At 40.7% G+C, this 25,757-nt stretch overlaps 1 long non-coding RNA gene across 3 annotated transcripts in view; it reads left to right on the top strand.

Moving 5' to 3' along the window:
* The window catches only part of LOC133466591 (uncharacterized), a 36,935-nt gene that overhangs the window by 1,769 nt on the left and 9,409 nt on the right, over nucleotides 1–25,757 (top strand). Inside the window, exons 4-5 of one of the 3 annotated variants that reach the window (XR_009784974.1) lie at nucleotides 18,421–18,471; nucleotides 18,563–19,072. The exons of the other annotated variants lie outside the window; for them this stretch is intronic. This is a non-coding gene — a long non-coding RNA (uncharacterized LOC133466591). Of the gene's footprint in view, nucleotides 1–18,420; nucleotides 18,472–18,562; nucleotides 19,073–25,757 lie in introns of those variants that run through there. 3 annotated transcript variants of the gene reach the window in all.

The following is a 25,757-nucleotide window of genomic DNA, read 5'->3' on the forward strand; positions in this document are numbered from 1 at the left end:
GTGGGTGCGCCATCTCTGTTGGGATGTTGAAAGGGGTGCGTGGCTCATCTCCATCCTAATCATCTGCAGAGAAGCGACTTTTGTTCAACATGTGCATACTCCATGGGAACAGGCAGCAGAGATATGGACGACATTTTCAATTCTTTTGATAATCACAAAAGTCATATGCTAATCTGATGCGAAGGAGTTGGAAGAGTTCAAAGCCGCCATCAGCTGCATAAAATATGTTTTTCTTGACTGACGTCCTGACTTGGAGTTTTGACGCACATGGCACACTCCCCCACAACACTCCCTAACCCTCACCCCACCCACCGTGTGTGCAGCAATTCCTCCTTCTGTGCCTCCCAATGTATTCACACTTTGAAAGAACCCACTGTCTGGCCCACCCACACCAAGTATTACGATGCGGCCATTGCGATGCAATCATTTGCTTTTCTGTTGTTAAACGCGGTAAGGATACGAAAATAACTGATCCGCGGCGCCCTTAGACTGCTGCGTGGAGATTCGAAACTTAAACTTAAAATCTTGCTTTGGGGCAACAGTGTTACCCACCTGGTCACTTTTTCACTGCACCGTACCGACACGATTCGACTCATTTCTGAACATCTCTTCTCGCCTCGTCTTTGGGTTGTTTTTGTCATTCAAAGAGCACTGGGGGGAAATTTTGAAAACAACACCACATTGAACCCATAATTTGGAACATTAGAACAATGGACGAGACAAGGATCTACTGCATTTTACTTCTCTACATGTGGCTGTTGGTTACGATAAAGAGACACATTTCTCTGAGAAAGGCAAAACAAAAACAGACAATTTCAGCAGTGCAGATATATGTGGCGTAATCGGGTAAACATGACTTTTAGTGCCCATTTTTGCATTTAGTTGTAGTCTCGAATGTTACAAATATGAGATGATGATGAATCATCAACTTTACAGTATTTTGACGAACCCAACCGTAAACATACCCATCACACCCAAACCGTCTGGTATTAAAGCTAAACCTAACCCTAATCATACGGTATTTTGGCCAACCACCTAACCCAAACGCTAAGATATTGAATCCAATCCAAACCTGATCCTAACCCTAACCATATTGTCGCTGTCTGGTGGAATCCTGAAATCTCCAAAACCTTTGAGGAAATTGCCATGAATGATGCGATACAAAAAACGATGAGGTGAACAGGTTATCTAATAAGTAGAAATGAATGTGCACGCAAAGGACGTCCGTCAGCCACAGAGCTATGTGGCTGACGGACGTCCTTCGGAAACAAAGCATTTCAACTATTCATTTTTAACTAAATCTGCCTAATCCAATGAATTTTTCCTATTTTCACTCGTTATCGTCTCTCGAAGATTTTTTATTTGTATTTTTTTATTCATTGCTGTGATGTATTTGAACATTTAATAGGTGTCATTCTTTTGTTATGTGTTTATTTAGTTTTACCGTGAACTTCAACTGGTGTGTCAATAAACGACTTCAAGCAAACAACATTCGCTCTTACTGCTTGCTACTGTGGTAGCACCTCAGCAACCTGTTGTTGTGATCACGTGGGCTCTGCATGCTGCTGCTGGAGCGGAACATGGAATGAACTGCTTGCATAAGAGTGATAAAATCAGAGATTTTAGATCCAGTGTGGTCCGATACTCTTTATTTGTTTTGCTGACATTGGACCGATTTCTGACACCTCCAGTGAAAACGAGCATAACTGCATTCGCCTTCTCGACTCCAATTTCCTTTTTTTTTTTTTTTTTTAGTTGATACTTTATGGTCACTAGGTGAAATGTTAACGGTATAAATACCACGCCAATCATCTGTTTGTCATTCATTTCACAGCCAGCAGACTTAGTGTTCCTGTGTATCTTTTTGTTGACACAGGGTGATATCTCACACGCTCTCACACACCCGTAGGAAAAACAAAGGCTTCCATATGTCATGCTGCGCTCTGGGTTATTATTCATGTTCTTATCTGTCACTGTGGTTCATCTGATCCACATTGAGGGTCATCTGAGGTTCTCCAATCACTCGGTAGAAGGTGGATCCTTCATGTGTCATGTGGATCCTTTTTCTTTTTTTTTTAAGAGTGAGTCAAACTATTAAACATATCAACTCTGCACTCATTTGTGGGTGTGTGAAAGTTATTAAGTACTTTTCCCCTCCTCCTCCTTTTTTTTTTTTTTTACCCCCCAAGAGTAATTTGCCATTACTGCCATTTATGTTCCTTGACTGTAAATCATTTCATCTATCATGTTAAATTACCCTTCGTTGTTACTCCCAAAATGAAGCCAGATGTTGTTGCCACGGTGCCAGGGCAAAGTGTTTTGCCTTTTTGCTGCTGTGTCATCCTTAAGCAACTTCAGCCACATCATGCTGAGACCAGTGTGGTGCACATACGCAGGCTCCCTTTTGTGGAACTCCAAAGAATCACTGCCCAAGTACAGTTCTGTTGTGTTTAACCTTTAAGTACAGTACAATTGCATTTAATGTTTAAAAACTGTTTATTTTTAAACTTTTATTTTGGTATATATATTTCCAAAGTTGTCATGTTGCCCTGGAGCAGTGATGCTCAAAGTGTGCTCTGCATACCACTTGTGGAATGACTGCTGAAGTACAGCTCAGTTATATTTAACTTTGGTGTTCGGTTTATTTACATTTCTTTTTTTTTTCATATTTTTTCATTTCATTTTTTTTATTTAGTTGCAGTTTTTGTCTGACTTTTAATTGAAGAATTAATTCATTATCTTTTTTTTTTGTTTGTTTTTGATGAACAGTTAGCCCTACTGCTATATTTTAATGTTGGTTAGAATGTCGGTTTGAGAACCAGCGCTCGAGACCGACAAGCGAGTCACCGTCTCCATCCACGCCCCGCTCGCCGCCATTCCTCACATCTGCTTCCTGGAGCAGCGGCGGGGAAGTCTCGGCGAGGGCTCCCAGCGGAGCGAACCCGCCATGTGTGTGCACATGTGAGGCCAGAGTGGGATGTTTTTCGTGTGCGCGCGTGCGCGTTTGTGCTCGTTTCTTTTTCAAAGGGTAGTGCTGAGGATGTGTTGAGAAGTTGAGAGTGCTCTCTGAGGAGCTTGGTTTGTTTGGTTCGCAGAGGATGTTGTGGTGAGACAACAAGACACAGGCTTTGCACGTGGCTATTTGGATGTTTGTATTGGGTTAGAGAAAGTTTCCATGTAACGCTGTCTCCAAACTGCGGTGGAGGTCCGTATTTGTCGATTGGTTTTTAACATGTTAGAAGTTAGAAAATCGGTTTGCGACAAACACTATCGAGTCATACCTCATATTAAAACTCTTGATGAGTGCTTTCCACATCTGTGATCTTTTTTTTTTTTCAATACAGTGTTGCTTTGACTTATAAGTCAGTTTTCTTGTATCTCAAATCAATTTTGCCCGTTGAAATTATTTCAAATGTCATTGATCCTTTCCAGTACCTAATTCCAGTAATAGAAGAAAATGTAAAGAAATCAATATTGTAACATTTTTGTGTGTGTACTTTTACATATAAAGACCGAAAGGAAATTGATTAATGGCTCAGCTCTTTGGTTTTAGTGGTGACTGACCTTGACTGAAAGATGGTCCTAAATCCATCTGCCATCAACCTCATTTAGTCATGTCATTTGAAAGCCTTGCTGTTGCTTGACCAGCACTTTCCATTGCAATTTGTCATTTTGGACGAAATGAATTCAATATTTTGTCACATAATGTATTCAATGAGGACGCCAGATTGACCGTCTTGTTCGTCTTTTCTTGTGACCATGCATACAGAGCATGACCTATAAGGAAAACATGCAAACAACCAAACAGAACTGGCGGCAAACAGGGAAGTAAAGCGTGTCGGTGTAACTGTCACATTTGCGCCCGTCATTTCCCTTTTTTGTCTGCCAACCACGGCGGAATGTGGACGCTGATAGCCATCGAGCGCTTTGCATCCGAAAACCGATTTGTCCGCACTGAAAATGGATCCCAGGATGGGTATTTGTTTATGCAAACGCAGCCACTCTCCATGCAGACATTTGAGAAGGAAAATAAGATGCAAAACTGATTGTTTGCATTTTACAGTATTTCTTTTGTTTGTTTTTTTTGTGTGTTTGAGGTCACATCACTGGTCTTTGGTTGACTTTTTCAATTTACTTTTGCAGACCAAGACCAATGTTTGGTTAGCATTCTCTAGCCATACTCATATATGTCTTGGGCGGTTGAACTTCACATGCCAAGAATATAATTTTCCTTAAGTGCTGGCAACTGTAAAAACCCAAGTTTGATTTCACTGGGACTTGACTGAAGGTAATTACAGGCAATTAAAGATGGGAGAAAAATGAAAACACTTTCAGCTTTCGCAGATCTGGCACATTATTATTATTGTGCGGTCTGTCCACAATTTAATTTGAATGTGGCGCCACATACATGGTCATTTGGGCTGGATTTAAACTGCAGGTCCAAGTGCCCAATTTCCGCTTTTGTTGTGTTTTGGGTCGATGTACATTTCAAATGAACCGAATGGCTGCGTTGACGTTGATGTAACACATGAAACAACCTGCATGCTCGAGATGGCCAAATTGCTTCAAACCCCAAAAGCATCAATTTGGGGAAGTGACATCACTATCACTCTTTCTCCTCTTGATTTAATTGAGGGTAACCTCCACATTGCGCTATTATTGTAATGATTTAATGATGGATGCACCTTTAATGTAGTATATCTAGACCAGTCTATTCTTTCACTGTAGTTCAGAAAGTGTTTATTTGTGTTTAGGCTGACGAGGGTGTGTCAACTTCGCCGATCGATGTGTTTTGATGACGTCCGACTCGCATTGATGGGGTATATGCGACTCTGCCCCCCCATTGGCATCTGATACGTTTTGTATCTTTGGAAGTTGATTCTAATCTGAAGATATCCGATTTCTATTTACCCTGCCATCACACATACTGTCTGTAGTTGTGCCATTTGAAAACCCCCAAAAAAAAAGGTCTAGGTAAGCCATGGTTGACGTCTATAAATGTTAAAAAAAAACTAATAAAACACATTTTACCTCCAACATTACATAGAAAGTGGAAAGAAAAGAAAAAAAGTTAATCAGTAAAGTCATGCTAATACTATAATGAAATATAGCTTGAATTAATGTCCCTCGGTCCCACTTGACTACCTGGCAAACAATAGCCAATAAAAATGTGAAATGTAGTCCAATAGTCCAGGGCGGCAAGAGCGATTCATAGGTGCCAGATGTTGGTGGACTCCATGCAACACAGATGTGAAGCAATTCTCAGAACCAGTGTTTATTAAACTGCTCAGTGGATAAATTGCTTTCAAATCGAATCTACTGGAATATACCCCGACCCTAACTCATTCTGAGTTGTATACTGGGCTGATTATACTGTAGTCCCAAAATGGACTAGCCAAAAATACCTTGATTCCAGATTATACACCAGACTAACCCAGAATATAATCCTCGGGTATAACTAGACTCGCAGAACATAATAATTGTATTGTTTGGTGTTCAAGTGGCATGTTGGAAGCGTGACGGTGCACCTGTCCATTGCGAGGGCCTGGCTAATCGCTGGATAACAGCATGTGAGCAAGGGGCGAGACCCTCAGGCCAGGAGGAACGGTGGGGGGTGGGAGGGGCGGCGGGGTGAGACTGAACTGACCTGAACTGGCCTGGACTGACTTCATAAAAAATAATAATGATCATAATCATAAAAAACAGCAGCAGCGTGTGGATGGAGAATTCCTTGGATTATTCCCACGCCTTTCACCGCTCCTTCGGTCTTTCCCTGACACGCCTCTCTCGCTCCTCTTTGGACATCAAACCATTTTGCAGTGTTTTTCTTATGAAGTCATCCGATGATTGCTAGAGTTATTGTCTCCTCACTCATTTTGGACTCGGTCGCTTTTAAACACCATCTTTAATAGTTTGGGAAAAGGTCAACATTGAAACTATTTTGGATGTAAAAAACTTAATTCACGGCCCTGAAGGATGTTTTTGGTGCTACTTTTTTGTCCGTGCTGGACTAGCTACTTTTTAAAGGAGTAGGAGAATTGCTCTGTTTCCCAAAGCTGATGTCATGTTGTTTTACTTAAACAGCAAACTAGATGAGACTAAATCAACAGTGCCCCTGCTGGATTCACCCACATAGTTCACTCTATTTTAACTTACAGCTGTGATGAAGCTATTTTGGCAGGATCACTGCATGAAGAGTGTTACTGTACATAAGAAGACATTTGTTAAAGATAAACAAAAGCAATCCTAAAACAAATAGCAGTAGCTGTAAAAAGTGGTGGTTGAAACTGTTCCACTCCATTTCTATAGGTGGCAGTATTATGTATTGCAAGTGGGTGACAAGTTTTAAGCAACAGAAGGATTCTGGTATTTGTTCTTTCTTTTCCTAAGCGAGATGAGCCTGAAGGACATTTTTATGAACGGTGCCTCGATGCAACATTTAGCATAGTTTACACCTGACCACCCTTTATGAAAGAAGATACTGCATGTTTACCCATCATCCTTTACGAAAGTCATTTTTGCCGAGAGCTACTTAAAGAGGCTTAACTTCACTTACAACTTACAACTCACTGCCCCCAGTAGTCTTCCTTAAATTCAAAGTCAGCATTTCATTGTCTTATGGCTTAAATTATGGGCTATAAAAAAAACTACTGTGATGTCTAATTTTAACATTGCAAGTTATTGTTTCGTAGCATAACGGTAACTTAGTCATGATCTGTCGCTTTTTCTCCATCGCCTTGGGTTTTCTTCTCTTTGCTTCTTATGCTTGAGTGTCTTTGCTTAGAGTCTGTAAACTTTGTTGATGGCCTGTTGATTTAAATACGTCGGTAAGGAAAGTGGAATCAAATTCATTTTTATACAGTGCTGTCTTTTCCTATGTTCGAAAGGAAGCGTCTTTTTATCTCGCCGCAACCCGATGATGTGTTCCACACAGGTTAAGGAAAGGTGATATAAAGGTTAGGAGATTTGACTTTTTGAAGAGGTCCGCAATGTCTGCTGCCTTTGCTTGGATCTGGGGCCAATGCAGCATCCACAACATTTTGTTGGTGTACTATAAGTTACGCAGAACAGAACCTTCTGCCTTGTGCTCTGCAGAGGTTATAAAACTTAAAAATAAAAATGCTGACTCATTTTTTTCATCCAAATATCGAGCCTGCTTTCCCTCCTCCTCCTGTCTTTCTTACTGCCATGAGTCATTCTTTGGGAAAACCTTCTCCGTCGAGATTCTTTGCTTCTCCGCTTGTGTTGACCAAGGGTGAGGTTCTTCTCTGGACTTCTCGAGGCCGGACCACACAGTGTGTAAATCGGCTCCGAAGACACACCTCGAGTCTCATGTGAGACACACATTGGAGGCTTCCGCACATAAAGTGCGTCGCATCATGGTTGTAAGATGCAAACCAATCCCCTTGGGAGTCTCTGAACACGTGACTGTTTGTGTGTCTGCAGTCACCAGCTTTATTAGCATGAGGCTAACACGCTGCCAAGCCACAAGAAAGTGTTCAATTAAAGCTGGAGTCGCTTGAAGGCTCAAGAGTTTTACATAACTCTGAATAACGCCTTCCAAAAGAGTTCACACAATGCCAGAGCATTTTGCATATGAGTCAAAAACATTTTTTTCCAAACTCAGAACGGTCAGCAAGATCAAGACTCGATTCAAGGTGAAGTAGCTTGAAAGTGGAGCTTGTCCGTTGGAATGTTACCAATTTTTGGGTGCAAACAGTGAAGTTGAACCTAATGATTCGGAATTCTCATTGCGAAATATTGTCGTGCTTTAATGCATTACCTCACAGCATGTCGCACTTCGTTGAGATGAGTTTTGATTTTCTTTGGCTTTCTATTTAATCATTCCAAATCTCACAAAAAACACCACGGCGACCGGAGAACCAAAAATGGAATTTTGTTTTTACATCGCATACAACTTAGTAATGTTACGTTACGTAAGATGCATAAAGTGAAGCCTTTCTGCGAAGCATCAAAAGATGATTTTGCGTAACTTACTGGCAAAAATGTTGTGTGAAATATTGTTGGTACAGATAATAATAATTTAGCCAATAATAAAAGAGTAGTCCTCGCACGGAGTGTTTCGACTTCTATTAATACTTCAATGTTGGAAGTCAACAGACAATGAATTGTCTTAGACTCTAGACTTTAATTATCTAATTTGATTGAATGAAGAGACTTCAGTCACTCAAAGATTAGATTATAGAAACTCCTTTTTTTCGTATGCATGTCGAATGTGAATAATTGCATTTAGCAGGCAAATTCAAAAATGATTATGGGAAAAAAAATGATTAGATTGGACATGTTATATAGTCTGTTGACGCTTCTCTGTGTGTCTTTAAAAATCATTCAAGTTTTTGCAACCTCAAGTTTAATGGAAACTTCACCACTGTAAACTGTACTGTATTAAAAATACAATTAGGGTCCATCAAAAACTGAGCCGAACGGTCAGCATCCTTTCAGGAGATGTTGGCAAATTTGTAGAAAATGGGTTGAAACTGTTTATCTTAGATGCAAAGTATTTACACTTTTTGTATGAGCCACCTGATTTGTTTTTTTTCTTTTGGGGGAAGTCTCCTTCGCATTGTTTTCCTGAAAATGTTTTCTAAATTTGACTTTTATTGCTGCTAAAAACTAACTAGCGTAAATGCACTTTTCGCAATACAAAAAAATGTGGTTTTAAAAATACAATTTAGCCCGAGGTTTAGCCGCTCGTTTTCACTTTTCACGTTAGCAGCCGCATTTCATTTGGTTTTCTGTTGTCAAAAATCCCTTTTTCTGCACTTTTTTCTTTGGCATGCCTACTTGACGATTAGATTAGCCACAATAACAATTGCGGAACTTTTATCCAATCATATATTCACGTATCATCACTTTTCCAAATGTTGTTAGGTTAGGTGGTCACTTTTTTTTTTTTTTTTTTTTGGATTGATGTTGCAGACCTCACATTAGATTAAAAAAAAAACTAGCGTAACTGAGCTAATTGACGGCAATCTTTATACCCAATTATCGCTTCATATGGTAACTGATGCACCAAACAATTGGTTTTGTGGATGAAAGATCACTCAAACAACCTGACCTGCTGTACTAGTCACTTCTACACACACACACACACACACACACACAATACCACGATTGGTTGGTGGGTAGCTTGTAACCCAAGTGTTTTATGAGCAACTGGTCCAACAGGGCTAATTGCTTCCTGAGGGAGCTGCCTCTCCTCCCAATGACTGATTAACGGCCAACATACGGTTTCTCGACAACCTTGACAATCTTTTTTTTCCCCTCCTTTTTAGTCCCCTAACTTTTTTTTATTACACAGCCCCACCGCAAATCTCTTGTGTATTTACTTTGTGTAGCAATAAGTCCCTTTTTTTCTGTTTATTAATATGATTTAACGATTATTAGGAGTGCCATGTTTTCGCCGCATGCATGGCACAGCTGCCATATAAATGTAATAGTCATCTGTTTTAGTTTTTTGCAGGAAAGCCTGCGCAGACTGTGCCACATGCAGAAGTGTCAAACACGCTTTCATTTGCCCTACTGTTGATTTTTTTAAAATATATATTTATATATTTTTTAAAGGTCATATTTTCCAGCATTTGATTTTTAAAGAATTGCATCACATTGCAAATAAAAGAAGTTGCGCAATTATTGTTATCCGTTTTAGTAAGATGAAGAAAATAGCAATGGGAGAGAAAAAAATTGGGATTTCAAATCTTCCCGATTGGAAATGATAAAAATAGACAATTTGTCAAACCTTTAACGAGTGTAAAAAAAATAAGTTAAACACTTAATTACATTGTGTTTTGTAGTGTCCTTTTTTTTTTTTTTTTTTTTTTTTTTTTACATTTTTAATGTAAAATTACATTTTACATTTTACATAATTGTAAAAAAAAAAAAAACACACAAAAAAAAAACTGTTTGCGTGTCTCATGAGGAGTCACAAAAATCTCAAGACACTATGGCCGGAAGGGGGAAAAAAAATCTTTCATTTTGGTTTGTTGTGACCATTGCCTGGCGCCAGATTCACTTAGCAACATGTAATTTGGTTAGTACGTCTATCATGATTAGACCTACCTAAAAAGTCTTTAGAAGGCCTGCCAAAATAGACACATGAAGTCGGACATTTTGGTTTAAAACATCCATTTTAGGGGCATGTAACAAACCTGTTTTAAAGATTGTGTCCAATTGCTACCAAATCGAAACCTTCAAGTTCTACAGTTGGGTGACACTAAATTGTGAAACATTTGTTTTCGCATTGTGTGTGGGTGGAGCATGGCAACCAAATTTAATGACTCACCATAATTCACAAAAGCGTTGCGTTGTGTGATGAAGGTCCCACCCAGAATGTCTTGAACATTCAGCCCCTGAAGCCACATTTAGTTCACAACATGAAATTTGGTGAGGACATCTATCGTGACTATAGACCAGTGATTCCCAACCGTGAGCGCTTTTCAGGTGCGCCGTGTGAAATGATCAAATTTTACTTAATTGCTCAAAAAAAGAAATAATGTATCTCGGTTCATCTATGTATGCCAGTGAAGCATGGTGACAGACAGAACAAATAAATGTTCTTCTATTAGATGGCAGGAAGTCCGTCCATCCATCCATTTATCCTCACAAGGGTCGCGGGAGCGCTGGAGCCCATCCCAGCTATCATCGGGCAGGAGGCGGGTGATCGCAGGCCACGCATAAACAAACAACCATTCGCACTCACATTCACACCTACGGGCAATTTAGAGTCTTCAATTAACCTAGCATGCATGTTTTTTTGGGGATGTGGGAGGAAACCAGAGTGCCCGGAGAAAACCCACGCAGGCACGGGGAAAACATGCAAACTCCACACAGGCGGGGCAGGGGATTGAACCCCAGTCCTCAGAACTGTGAGGCAGACGCTCTAACCAGTCGTCCACCGTGCCGCCGTGGCAGCAAGTAAATACAGTAATTAATGTATCCAGTTTTTGTGACATTTTTTGATGGTGGTTCGTGAGATTTTTCCACTTGTCAAATATGTGACTTGGCTCCATAAAGGTTGGAAATCACTGCTGTAGACCCACAAAAAAAGTCTCAGGATGCCATGCTGGAAATGACAGAAAACCTGCTGTTTGGGTTTGAAGCTTCCGTTCGAGTGTGATTTGGCCCGGCGGCTTTCAAATGAACACGACCCTATTGTATGTTGGGTATGATGGTGGTACTTGGAGGGCTGAGATCTTTTTTTTTAGGTGGTACTTGGTGTCAAATGTATTTGAACCGCTGGCTCACGCCATCTAATGCGGGCTGAGCCTGGTTTCGAGCTATGCTGATTATTTTAAGGATTCACCAGCAAAACAGGGTTGCGAGAGCCCATTCATGGCTGCACACAGCTTTTATTTTGCGACTGTTGTTTTCCGGCCTCTTCGCGCTGCATTTTCCGCTCTCATCGGCGTGTGTGATGATGCCACTGGGAGCGTCGAGCAGATGGGTTTCAAAAGACGACCTTCCCCAAACAGGATATAAGCGTAGATGTGTAGGCCTGCTCCTCCGTGGGGTGCAAACAGTCCCTCCAAGCCTGCGGGGTGGGGTCCGGGAGGAAGAGGTTGTCTTCCTCAAGGTCGCCTCATCATCGTTTCCTTCATCTGGATGTCATCATATGCTGTAGAATCCTCAAGGCTCCACCGTGCACTGTCGTGTCTCCTGCTGAAAACAAGTTCTTGTGTCATTCGGAATTCTGTTCAATGCAGGACTCTATTAGTGGGCCCTGAACACATCATCTTAAACACATTACTTCTGCTTTGAGTCAGAGTTCCTGCGATTGGCTGGCGATCAGTCCGGCTCACCTGCGACCCTGATGAGCACAAAATGGTTGCAAGGATGTAAGAGTCCCATTTGGGCTGTCCATTTGTTTGACTTTGTATACAGTTATTATTTTTAAACAGGTTTTGCTCAGTCTGTTTTGATGCTAATTAGTTCCATCTGGTAAATTAGTATACTAATGCCCAAATTTGGGCCCCCGCATGTATCAAGCCACTCATTTTCCTTAACTCCTTCCTCCATTGTGCGCACACCTATGTCCAAGCTCTGGATTTAGTTTTGTTGTTCGATCAAACACTGTACATACTTTCATACATTTAACAGTTAAGACGTTTGGCTTCCACACGAAAACTGTGCTATGCAATATTCAAGATGGACTTTTAGAAAAAACTTTGGACAATTAGTTTTTTTTATTTAAACAACTTGTATATCTACTTTTGTAGATTTTGTATATATGTTTGTGAATTTTTTTGGTAACTTTAAACTTTTTTTTTTTTTTTTTCACGTTGCCATTTGCGCGAATACTTCTGACTCACTGATAAAATGTGGACTTATGGTCTTGGGTTTTAAAGGTTTTTTTTTTTTTTTGTTTTTTTTTTTTGCCTTGGTGCACAATTCGACTTCACCTGCTTCCATTATTTTCCAAAAGATTAACTTTCTTGAGCCTGTTCTCAGTTTTGAAGCTTACTTGTTTTCTATTGTTATTCAAAGTATTTGGCATCAATATGGACTCATTTAATGCATCAGTATGAGAGTTTTTATTTCATATAAAAGAACAAAATGTGGAGATAGGTGCCAGTTATTGGGCAGTAATGATATTCATCAGTACAGTACAGTATATGCAACTCTTTTTGAACACCGATGCTGAAAATGATATTGGCGGGCGACGGTTTCAGTCGTACACCAGGCAGCAGCGGGGCAGGGGCCATTTTTGCATTAGCGGAATCACATTTCGAGAAAGATTTGGCATTCCAGGAGCCCTTTATTCGATTAGCCGTAATGTCATCAATGCAAGAATGTACTCTAATAAATGGAAAAGTAGCCGATGAATTAGTTATTCCCGTCAGCAAATTCCCACGGCGGCGTCGCCCTCCCCGCTCCCCGTCCCACCGGCCACATTGCCTCCTCAGTCTCCAATATGACGCATAATTATACTAATTTCTCTCAATTGCATTAGCCGAGGGCCTGCAGGAAAGAAAGGGCTTCTTTCTAAGATGCGGCGATGTGCGGTCAGCCTCCCTGCAGCTCTGAGACGAATACATGGAGGTGGTGGGGGGAGACAACGTGACCCCTGGACACCCCCCTTCCTCATTTGCCTGTGCTCTTTACTCCTCCTTCATTCCCTGCAGCCCAGATCTCTCTTTTCTCATTCCATATCTTCCTCCCACACCCTTTGCTTCAAGTTCATGTCAGCTGAAAACACGGCCTTGTTTCCTGTAGTGAGATCACCCCGACGATTGTCCAGTTCAAATCACTTTGTTGACTATTTTCATCCTTCGCTTGACTAATACCGAGGCAAACAGTCACTTCCAACATGTCCTGCAGCGGCTTATACTCACCACAATTTAGTACAATTTGTACAAAAAGTCATGCAATTTGTCAAAAAACAAATAAATTTCTTTGGTGAGATTGCTCAGACTCAGATAATCAGTTTTTTGGTTAGTCGTTTCGTCTTTTTCTTTAATTATAACTAGGAAACGTGTCCCTTTCAACTAGCTAGCCTGTCCAGCCGCTAGCAGCTAGGGATCTGTGGCGATTTTGTAAAAACATACTGTGTAAAAACGTATTCAAGGAGTCAATAAGCAATAAAGGAAAACAAGTAGACAGCTTCAATAAACATAAATTGCGTAACTCGCCCAGCATTGTTGTCATGACTTTCGGCTTGTCCCAATGTACAGAAATGACACTTTATAAAACCAGTTTGTTTCTTTACATTCTTTTATGAATGTATAATATTGTACGTTATAAAAACATATAGTAATGACATAATTAAAGAGAATGTAAAGAATTAAACAGTTTTTGCCACATTGATTCGCTTCAACTCACTGGTCATTGTGCTGCTCCTTCTGGTGTGCATGTTATGGCCACCTCAGGTAGGGACTCCGTTAGCTGCAGCAATACTCGTCTTTTTATTTCGCAAAGTATAAAGAATGTATGCCTGTTAGTATTCGTCATCCCGTCAATGGCATTCTGTATTTTTTGTGCATTGCGGCTGTTTTAAATACACAATGTATAATTCTCAGTAAATAGTAAACGTCAACAGGGAGCAGCATTAAATAGCTTATTGAATTTTTGCCAGCAAGTAAAAGCAAAACAATCTTCCGAAGGACTGCTCGTATCTTGAAAAACTGGTAAGTCGGGTCACTCGTATGTCAAGGCACTACTATATTTGGTTACCAAACAAACAACCGGAGTTGGGAAAGTATCCAGTCCGACTGCTGTGATTTCTGTCGACGCAGTCCTCATGCCTTGGTCAAATCAAACTGGTGCAGAATGGGGGGCTCCGGGATCGCGGGCCAGGGTACAGCTAGTGGGAACACAGCTTCGATTATGAAAGGCGCCATTGTCCCGCCTGGCTGGCCACCACACAGAAAAGGAATAAATCAAAAGATGAGAGATCAAGAGTGGAGGCGAGGACGGGCCTGGGGACTATCTGACATCTGCATTTTCCAATCTACTGCCCTCATGGCGGAGTGTTTTCGGGATCAGCTCGCCATTGCAACAATGGCCAAAGAATTTTGCGTTGAATTATGGTGTGAGACGACCTCTAATCAGATCTGCTCTATATCTCTGTCTTGGCTGCCAGCGCAACAATCAGCCCTCACACATACCTTGGCTGATTTATTTGTTGTCAGGTTTTGGATGAGGAATTCCATTATGGACTGTTTACCCTGTGGACATTAATTATGAACACATAGCTGGCGGAGGAAATGGCACTTTGGATTAGAAAATTAACGATTTATGATTAGAAGAATTTATGGGAAAGGTTTAACTTGAAGGTTGTTGACCTGGATTTGGGTTGTGTCCTGAGTCACCACTAGATGACTTGAACAATGTTTGTTACAATATGAAAATGTGGAAGTATTCAGTTGAAGTTCCAAGGTCAAACACAATTTGTTCCACCGGTCCTTGTTTTGGAACAAAAAATCATAGAAAAACATCCAAGATTTGATGATGTATCGCCTTGTGCGTGGGATTTTATATATATATATATATATATATATATATATATATATATATATTTATTTTTTCAACACTTCCAAACTAGAGCTGAGGACGTTTGACTTTCCCAACACAGTTTTGAAGATGGCCTTACTTCCTGACTTGCAGTCCCTAGTCACCAACCCCTAAAACTGTATCTAAATCATTCATATTACCAAGATATTTTTGACACTTATGTCTTACTGTAACCCTAGACCCAAACCCCATCCCCTAGTATCCAACCCAAGACCATAACCCCAACCCCTGAACCTAGGCCCAAGACATGTTGGACAATTGTTCGTCTAACCTAAGCCTAAATCCAAACCCTGAATCTTTCTTCCACATTTTACAGTTATGGCTAACCCATCACCTAGCCGCTGAATCCTAACCAGAAACCTGAGCCCAACCCCCCTAAGCTTAAATCGAAACTCTTCGCCTTGTGAACACCCGCCATCCATCCATTTTCTGAGCCGCTTCTCCTCACTAGGGTCGCGGGCGTGCTGGAGCCTATCCCAGCTGTCATCGGGCTGGAGGCGGGGTACACCCTGAACTGGTTGCCAGCCAATCGCAGGGCACATAGAAACAAACAACCATTCACACTGACAGTCATGCCTACGGGCAATTTAGAGTCTCCAATTAATGCATGTTTTTGGGATGTGGGAGGAAACCGGAGTGCCCGGAGAAAACCCACGCAGGCACGGGGAGAACATGCAAACTCCACACAGGCGGGGACGGGGATTGAACCCCGCACCTCAGAACTGTGAGGCTGACGCTCTAACCAGTCGGCCACCGTGCCGCCCTTGTGAACACATTTTGGATAATTGTGTAAATGTCCAACTCTTAGACCCCAACTCTAACCCTATTCCCTGGAAAATAAACCCTTCACCCAGCCTCAAAAACCTACCCTAAATCTTACCTTTCATCTTGCAACAACATTTTTTACAACTGTGTCTAAACTTCACTCTTATCCTAGACCCTAACCCCAACACCTAGCACCTCAGCACTAACCCTAACTCAGAAACCTAAACCTCTGATATGTTATAGTCATATGAACCTTCTTGGGTTCTGAGAACCTTAGGGAGTGGTGTCATACTGGTGCCTTGAGTCTGGACTGAGGCTGCGGTTCAAAGTTATGCTCCTAAAATCTGGAACAGTCTTCCAGAAGATGTGAGACAGGCCTTGACTTTGAAAATGTTCAAATCCAGGCTGAAATCAGTTCTATTTAGTTGTTAGCATATGACATTTGAAAGTAATTTATCTGCACTCCTCACTTTTGATTTAATTAATGATTATTTTTATGCTTTTTGGATGATTTTATTTTCTTTCTTGTTATTTTATGAAGCTGCAAAGCATGTTGAATTGCCTGGTGTACAAATTGTGCTCTACAAATAAAGTTGCCTTGCCCCACCTTGCCTAAACCCTAAACCTAACTGTAACCCTAAATCTTAATTCATCATTTTACCAAGACATTTAGTGCAATTTTGCCTAACCCTAATCCTAGACCCGATCTCGAGCCATTGACTCCAAACCCTAAACCTAACCCCAAACACTGAAACTTTAATCTGAAATCTCATGTTTTCATTTATCAATTTTGGACAATTATCTATCAAACCATAATATGTAGCCCCTGACTTTGATGTTATGGGAACAGTTTGGATATTCAACTTGTCTGTTCCAGATTGACCAAAGCAGTGCGTAAAGCCGGTTTATACGTTTGATGTGGAAGACCCCTTAGTTCCCCATATAAAATTTACTACTTCGTCTTCCCAAGACAAAAATAAAGAAAGAAATAAAAACAGCTGAATTAGCGAGCCCATTCGTGGCGGAAAGTGAACGGCAGAAGGTCAGCGGTCCGTTGTTCGACCCCTGCCGCCTCACGGCCAAGCGCACGCGTGGGTCAGTTAGAGCAAGACAGACAGCTGCTGCCTTAGCGCAGTACCACTTCCAGGTGTGTGTGTGTGCGTATACAATGGCGGGCCTGTGTGACCCATCTGTGTGGACAAGCCCTACTGTCCTGTCAGCCTTCTCCTCAGTATTGACAGCACGCTACAGGTGCCCAACACATCTGGCCTTCACACACATCTGCTGAGGCACTGATAAGCTAAATGAAGCTCCTATGGAGGAGCCAAAAGAGTCGAAAGCCCAACAAGTTGCCCTTCACGCGAAATGGCCCACCAGCACATTCATTATAGGGGCAGGCCACAAGTTCATGACCAGACCTCCAGTCATTAATTGCATCTGGGTCGGTGTTCGGAACAGTCGTCACACTGTTATTCCATCGACAACAAGCTGCCAGGCATTTTTCCGTACTAAACACATCCCCGCGGATAAGCCGAGCTCTGTTATAGCTAAAGCGCAACAACAAAAAACAGTTTGTCTGAAAGGAGGCCATTTATAAACATTTTTCTAAGCTAAAGGAACATTTGTTAGTTGTGTCAAGCGCCGATTCACAAGCGCTGTGCCGCGGCACATTAGCATGCACTGAAAGATCATCAGATGTGCCGCAGGAAATAATCCAATGTCACTGAATTGGTCTGAAAATTTTTTTTTATTACAGTGCTGAGGTTGAGGGTTTGAATCCGGGATAAGCGGTATTGAAAATGGATGGATAGAAAGAATATTTTTTTTGTTCATCTAACTATGCCCGCGACGTATAGTGAGAGGCAAAACAATTAAATGCACTTCTTTCAACCTGTTGCCATTCATGCAACAGAATACAGTTCAGTGAAGCCCCGCCTTTTCAGGGTTTTCTATTTCTAAAGTTCCCAATTTGTGCTTTTTTCTTTGGTACCTATCCTCAGCTATTCGCTAGACAATCAGCTATTTGTGGAATCTCAGTGTAGCTTTGGGCTCTTTCTGTAACAACAAGCCCTAGCTTATAGGAAAGTAGTCACTTGTGTCTTGTTGAAATATGTTGAAGTAATACATCTTAACTTTTCAAAAATCTTTGTCAGTGAGAGGAGATTAGTTTAGCCTGAACCATCACCGCATGTGTTTGTTTTTGCTTTCCGTTTTATTTCTGTAAGGCATTTCTTTTGTAAGGGTAATGTTGTAAGATGAGAATAATATTAGTCCTTTGGCATCATAGTTTGTGTGTATTTACAGTTTAAATAATTAATATAAGCAATTATAAACCATTTTAGGGGAGTGTCTGTTACGCACAATATTTTGCTATAGTGAGGGTGAACTGTAACAGCTTTGTGTTCAACTAAACAGGCCAAAATTTCACACTTCAGTATATGTACCTTTTGTGACATGTTTGTTTGTTTAGTGATATCTTTTCTAATGTAAAAAAAAAAATGTCCCTTGCTTAAAAAAAGGGTTGGGAAACACTGGTGTAGTGCAACTGTCCCGTAACTTGCCTGCCGTGATTGGCATGCAAGCAAAGTAACAGCGTGCAAACTAGTTTCTCACTTCCTCCTCCAGCCGACGGCGTATTTGCATGACCTTGCCAAGGAGGAACAAACAGAAGAGCAGGTAACGTGCATCACAGAGCAACACTCTTCTATGGTCAAGTTTCAGCTTTTGTAAAGTCAATAAATAAATATGTTAAATTCTAATTTTGCAGCCAGCGAAACCTGAACAATCACAATTTGCAGTGACATTATTCAGCCACAACAAGCAGTTTTTTTTCTCAATATCAGCTATTATGAGAAGATCATACATTTTACAACAGTCTACTGTACTATTGTGGCCTATTGGTAATGGGACGCCCTCCAAATCCCCCCTGCTTTTTATTTATCTTGGCTACGGCGCACCAGATAGCGCCATGGATTTGCGCGCGGGTTCACTTTTATCGGGATGCTGTGCACTCTGTAAGGAGAAGACGCTTCTCCAGGACGCCCACCCGCCCCTCCTCTCCCTCTCTGGGTGGGTGGGCTGCAGTTTATGGGCTCCTGGAGCAGGTCATCGCTGGGCTGCAGCGGGACTGTTACCGGCTCAAGCCTGAAGGAGCAACGTGGAATGTTACACTCATATGTTCGCGTGTGTGTTTGGACTTCCTGCGTGCAACGGGCCTTGGGTTGGGGTGGGTGGGGACATAATGGGGGTGAGATGAACCTTGACCCTGACCACATGTCCTGCTCTCCTCGCGGCTCACGCACACTTCCGCCCTCATGGCCTCTCTGCTCCTCTCTCTGGCGTCTTCAACAAAATCCTCCTCCTCCTCCCATTTAGATCCTCTCAGTCATTTTTTATTTGTTTTGTTGCAACTAACTACTATTGATGATAATTAAAATATCAAGAAATAATATTCTTATTTATTTCATTGTCTTGTATTCATTTTATACATTCACTTTCATTTTTAGTCATTTTATATTTGATTTAGTATTGTTTTATTTAAGGTTATAGTAATTATTTCTTTATTTGACAATAATAATGGTATTGTTTTTAATACTGTATTGTTTGTTTATTTGATCCTTATCCTATACTGCAAGAAAGATTTTTTAAATTTAAGAATGTTGTTGATAAAGACATTAATAATGTAATAATTGTTATCTATTAATGTATTTTGTTTTATTTTAAAAGATTTATTTCATTTAATCTTTAAATGTGTCATGTATTTTATTATTAATAATATATTTTTTATTGTAAGTGATTTATTTGCTATTTGTTTAATAATTGTATTTAATAATCATAATTTCTATTTTATTCATTGTTGTTATCATGTATTTTATTATTCTTAATATAATACACGCATTTACTATTAAAAAGTTTATAAAATGATAAATTAGTTGTCATTTTGCAAGAATAGTTTAATATTATGAGAAATTTGACATCTTGATTTAATAATTTTTTTTTAGAATTAAAAAAAAAATGTACATATTAATTTTTTATGAGATTTATATATTTCATATTGCAATAATTGATTTATTTAGGAATAATAGTTTTTGTGCTTATTTCATTCCATAACAATAATTTGTTTTATTGTATTTATTTGTATTCATTTGTTTTATTTTAAAATATTCCTATTTTATCAATTGTTGTTTTTTAATTTCTCTTGTATTTAATTACTGCATTAATAATATCAAATTATGGCATTTACTATAAAATGTTTACAGTCATGTTCAATGAAGTTCTACAAGAATTGGGTCTAATATCACCAGAAAAACACATTTACAAGAAAACATTTTTGTTTTCAGCATAATATATTTTTATACACATTAACCCTCTTGGAAATGTAGTCAAGAACCGAATCATTTTGTATTGTACGTGACACAAGGGGCTTAGGTCGTTGGGGTCAAATCAGTTTGCATTCAGCGCTCAGCATGATGCTTGCGGTCACTGAACCTTTTCCTGCATAATATCGTTTTGTTTTGTTTTGTTTTCAATAATATCCAATACAACGGCTTAAAGTAGCTTGGGTTAAAAAAAAAGTTTAATTTAAAAAAAAAAAAAAAGTCAGCTGTCTCGGTTGCAGGTAATCAAACTTTCAGCAGGAAACCGATTGCCTTATGTTGTTGAGGTCTCTTCTCCGTCTTCCTCCTTATCAGCTCATCAGCTGATTCAATCGGGGGGGACACATGCTCTTCTCTCGCTCTTTCCGGGTAGTGCCGCCATTCCGCTAACGCGGTTAAATACAGTTAAATTACATAATCGCACAGGCTGCAATTAGCCGAGCATGCCCGTCAATAAAGACAGCAGTATATGCACGTTGCCGGAAAAAAAAAAAAAAAAAACGCGTGTCCCAAATTGCTGTAATTAAATGCTCGCGTCTGTGTTTTGTGTTATTGGATTTATTTCAAGCGATTAGCCCCCAGGGCAATGACTGATGGCTAAGATACTGGCGGTGGTGGTTGCAGTGGTTTGTGGGTAATGAATGCTAGCGAGTGTGTATGCGTGGAAAATGTCATGAAAATAATTGAATCAACAACCTATTCCAGGGCCAAACTGGTATCATGCTCAAACATATATTGAATGCAATTTGTATGTAACATTTTATCAACAAGGGTTTTCTTATCTTTTCCAAGTCAATTTGTTAATCGAAAAAGTCAGCATCTGAGTGAAAGTTATGCCATGTTCAAGAAAAGTTTGTGTTTTGTGTTTTTGAACAATAGCATATTTTCATCACAATGGCATTATCAAGTATCGGTAGTAGTCAAATGTAAAAACTGTATTCGTACTCGGTCTGGAAAAAGCGGTAAAGAAATCTCACGTGTTTTCAAATGCAGAGTGTGAAAGTAAAACTTAAGTCAAGTGGAGAAACGTGAACAATTGTACTTAAGTACAGTAACAAAAGTATTTGTACTTGGTTACTTCCCGCCGCCGCAAAAGCGGCCCAACATTGTCGTCCGATGAGGTAGCGGCTGCAGTCAGATTTCAGGTGTTGTCTCCTCTTGGAGTGTTTATGAGGCTCTACGTCGGTGTAATCCCAGTAATTGTTTATTACATCGCTCGAGCTGGATTCCAGGTCATTACTTGCGGGGGGCCCTGCCCTGTAAAATCAATTCCTGTCTCGTCGAAGCGCCTCCTCCGAAAATACAAAAAAAAAAGAATACATAAATAAAATAGGTGATTCACATTACATTTTTTTTTTTTTTTAAATCTGTATATGCAGCTGTAAAACATAGCCTGTTAAGCATCATTAGAGGCCCAGCTATTCCTCAGTGGCACTCCGTTGGGCCATAAACTGTTCGTGGTGGAGGCGAGGTCTTAATTAGGCTGCAGTGCCAATTGTAGTGGTTAGCAATGAAGCTCGTCATGAGGTTCGTGGAGGCACTACAGCACGACAGTTACTGCCAATTGCTCGAATGTACATTTACACTCATTTGGACTCTTTTTTTTTTAAATATGTCTTCTTTTTTTTGTAAGCTCCTGGTTAAAGAAAATAGAAAACAAATATTGAATTTTCTGAAAAAAATAACAACGGTATTGCTAATTGTTTATTTTTATTATTATTATTATTATTGTTATTTAAGTTAAAAAAAAATACTGTTTTAAATAGATAATTAAATAATATTAATTATGGCTACCCCAAATATACCAGCACATTTTTGGTATTGTGTGCAAAATCTTACTTGTAAATAATACTAAAAATAATGCGTCATAACCTCTCTCCAATTGTAAATAATGGCAAAATATCATATTTTGTTAATTTTTTTATATCATACTTAATTTAAATGAAATAAAAAAATAATAATTTATAATATCAAAAAATACTAATTTTTAATATCACAAAAAACAGAAATAACATAAAAATGCCCCCATCTGAAGGTAACAGCACACACTATGATGTCATAATAAGGAGACAAGCTAATATACAGAAATTTTAGTATGATTTCCTACTAAATTCTATTTTATCACACTTATTTTTTTTGCTTAGTATTTGTGCTTTTTTTGTGTTTAATGTCTGCAAATTAGCAAAAACTTGCTGGAGAACCATAAGATAATGAGATGACTCTCGTTGCCTCATATGTGAAGCCCAGTGTGATGCTAACACACGCACACACGTGAACACATGCACACACACACACACACGACGCACAAACACACACGCGGACATCTGACAACAGACACCCAACACGCATTGGACACACATGTGCGTGTCTGCACAGCTGCAGATGCTTAAACACAGAGTACATCTGTCCATAATACATCCGTCAGTGCCTCCACATCTGTGCACTATACACACACACACGCGCGCACACACACACACACACACACACACACACACTGCACACACTCTACTGAGCTTGTTTGGTATCATGCCAAGCCTCAGCTGAGCGCTACATGCGCTAACCTCACACAGTCATATTACACTCCTGCGTCCGGCCTATTTTTGGGCTATTCCAGAAGGAAACGTGATACGGTTGCTTTGATATGACCAGAAGGAGACTCTTGCCGCGTTAATAACCACGGATGACATATATATTGCTTAAGAAGAAGAAGATGATGACAATCATGCTTGGTTTAGGGCAAGGGGTTCCCAAAGTTTTTGGGTCCAGGTGAGAAATCCTTAGAAGGACCCCCTTAAAATATTAACAGCAATTAAGTGGAGGTGGGACTGCACCAGGGATCAGCCCTGAGCCCCTTACTGTTTGCAGTGGTGATGGATAGGCTGACAGATTAGGTTAGACTGGAATCCCCGTGGACCATGATGTTCGCAGATCTGCAGTGAAAGCAGGGAGCAGGTGGAGGAACAGTTAGAAAGATGGAGGCATGCACCGGAAAGCAGAGGAATGAAGATTAGCCAAAGTAAGCCAGAATATATGTGCAGGAATGAGAGGGGTGGTGGGGGAAGACAGAGGCTACAGGGAGAAGAGATAGCAACGGTGGAGCACTTGAAGTACTTGGGGTCAACCGTCCAGAGTAATGGTGAGTGTGGTCAGGAAGTGAAGAAACGGGTCCAAGCCGGTTGGAATGGGTGGAGGAAGATGTCAGGTGTGTTATGTGACAGAAGAGTCTCTGCTAGGATGAAGGGCAAAGTTTATAAAACAGTGGTGAGGCCAGCCATGATGTATGGATTGGAGACAGTGGCACTGAAGAGACAACAGGAAGCAGAGCTGGAGGTGGCGGAAATGAAGATGTTGAGGTTTGCTCTCCGAGTGACCAGGTTGGATAAAATTAGAAATGAGCTCATCAGAGGGACAGCCGAGGTTCGATGTTTTGGAGACAAAGTTAGAGAGAGTAGACTTCGATGGTTTGGACACGTCCAGAGGAGAAATAGTGAGTATATTGGTAGAAGGATGATGAGGATGGGGCTGCCAGGCAAGAGAGCTAAAGGAAGACCAAAGAGAAGGTTGATGGATGTTGTGAGGGAAGACATGAGGGCAGTTGGCGTTCGGGAGGAGGATGCAGGAGAAAAGGATGCTTACATGGAAAAGGATGACGCGCTGTGCCGACCCCTAAAGGGACAAGTCCAAAGGAAAAGAAGTTTTAACATAATGTCAAAGAGTCACTCCCATATTTGAGAATGAAATACATAAACTAAAAATATATATATATATATATATATATATATATATATATATATTGCTCCAACTGGCCTGGTCTTGATTTAGGAACATCAAAATTCATACATACATACATTCATCCACACAAACACCAAACCCTATCATGTACACATCCGTGGTGTACATGATTAGGACTGAGCCCTGTCACGAATTTTGCAAGTGACACCACCCTGAAAAAGTTTATATTGTACTGTAATTGCCTGTAGATGCCACAAGTTGGAAGCAGAGGACTACTTTTGTCTAAATGAAGCTCCTCAATTCATTGCAACATTGTTCCTTGGCACCAAGGAAAAGTTGGCGCCAAGGAAAAGACGGCACCAAAGCAATATCGTCACTGGTTTGGCCAGAGGAATAGGTGAGTTTTTCAGCAAATAATGGAGCATGGTTGACCCCAAAAAAAAAAAAAAATGCGGGGGTTGACTGTAATGTACTTGTAATGTACATAAACAGCAGGAATTGTGGGCTGATGGAACCAAATATACGGGAGTCAGTCATCTGTTGTGCGGGTATGAGTCGTTTTTTTGGTTTTTTTTGCGATTGTCCAGTTCAGTCACTTTCTGCTATGTCGCTCCAGTGACATAAGTATCACCACCAACCATCACCCCGAAACCACCCCTGCCCTGAGGTCATTTGTCACAAGTGTGGAGGGGAGGGACAGTGCAGAATGGACGCTATTGTTGTTGTCTCACCCGGCCGGGGAAGTATCGCCACCACCAGTCGGACTGTGCTTTCCGCTACATCTGTTTTTCCTGTGAATGCTCGCAGGTGTTCGTTTGTCGGCGTGTGTTGGCGATTGTCTGCACTATCACCACGGCAACTGCTCTTTTAGCTAACGAGTGGTGTGAGACAGCCGGTCACCGCCACATGGGCAACGGAAACTTGTCACCATTTTAAGAAGGTTTCAAAAGTACCGATTTTTAAAATCTTAAAAGGTCAGTGACCCCACACACGACTCGGAGGGAAATATAAGAAATCTGTGTCTGTGCTCACTGCTGTTACATTGATTGGTGAACACAAAATGTATATCACACATGATATCTGTCATAGTACCAACACTGACCTCCACAGGGCTTCCAGACTGATAGAGAATACAAAGAAGAAAGAGTAGTTGTAGAAAAAATAGAAGCTAGTCTATATTGTAGCTAACATTACTTTTACCATAAGGATTTTCTGAGCAGATCCAGGAAGAAAAGTCAATACTCCAAACTTGTTCCGATTGTCAGAATGTGTATACTTCGCTCAAGGATTTGCGATTGTAAATATTCCATCCATCCATTTTCTTAGCCGCTTCTCCTCACTAGGGTCGCCGGCGTGCTGGAGCCCATCCTGCTATCATCGGGCAGGAGGCGGGCTACACCCTGAACTGGTTGCCAGCCAATCGCAGGGCACATATAAACAAACAGCCATTCGCACTCACATTCACACCTACGGGCAATTTAGAGTTGTCAATTAACCTACCATGCATGTTTTCGGGATGTGGGAGGAAACCGGAGTTCCCGGCGAAAACCCACCCAGGGACGGGGAGAACATGCAAACTCCACACAGGCAGGGCCGGGGATTAAACCCCGGTCCTCAGAACTGTGAGGCAGAGGCTCTAACCAGTCGGTCACCGTGCCGCCGATTGTAAATATTGAAGAGGTTTAACATTTAATATCGTCGGCCCAGAGCATTTTCTGAGCAGACCCTGGAGGAAAATTTCTTCTTAACACACCCCTTACCACAGGATAATAGCTCATGGTAATCATTAAGACATCCAATGATCGGGCCTTTGCTAACTTTGATCGCAAGCAAGGGACAACGATCTAGTTCAGT

Source organism: Phyllopteryx taeniolatus, chromosome 16, assembly GCF_024500385.1.
Source record: "Phyllopteryx taeniolatus isolate TA_2022b chromosome 16, UOR_Ptae_1.2, whole genome shotgun sequence".
Lineage (NCBI taxonomy): Eukaryota > Metazoa > Chordata > Actinopteri > Syngnathiformes > Syngnathidae > Phyllopteryx > Phyllopteryx taeniolatus.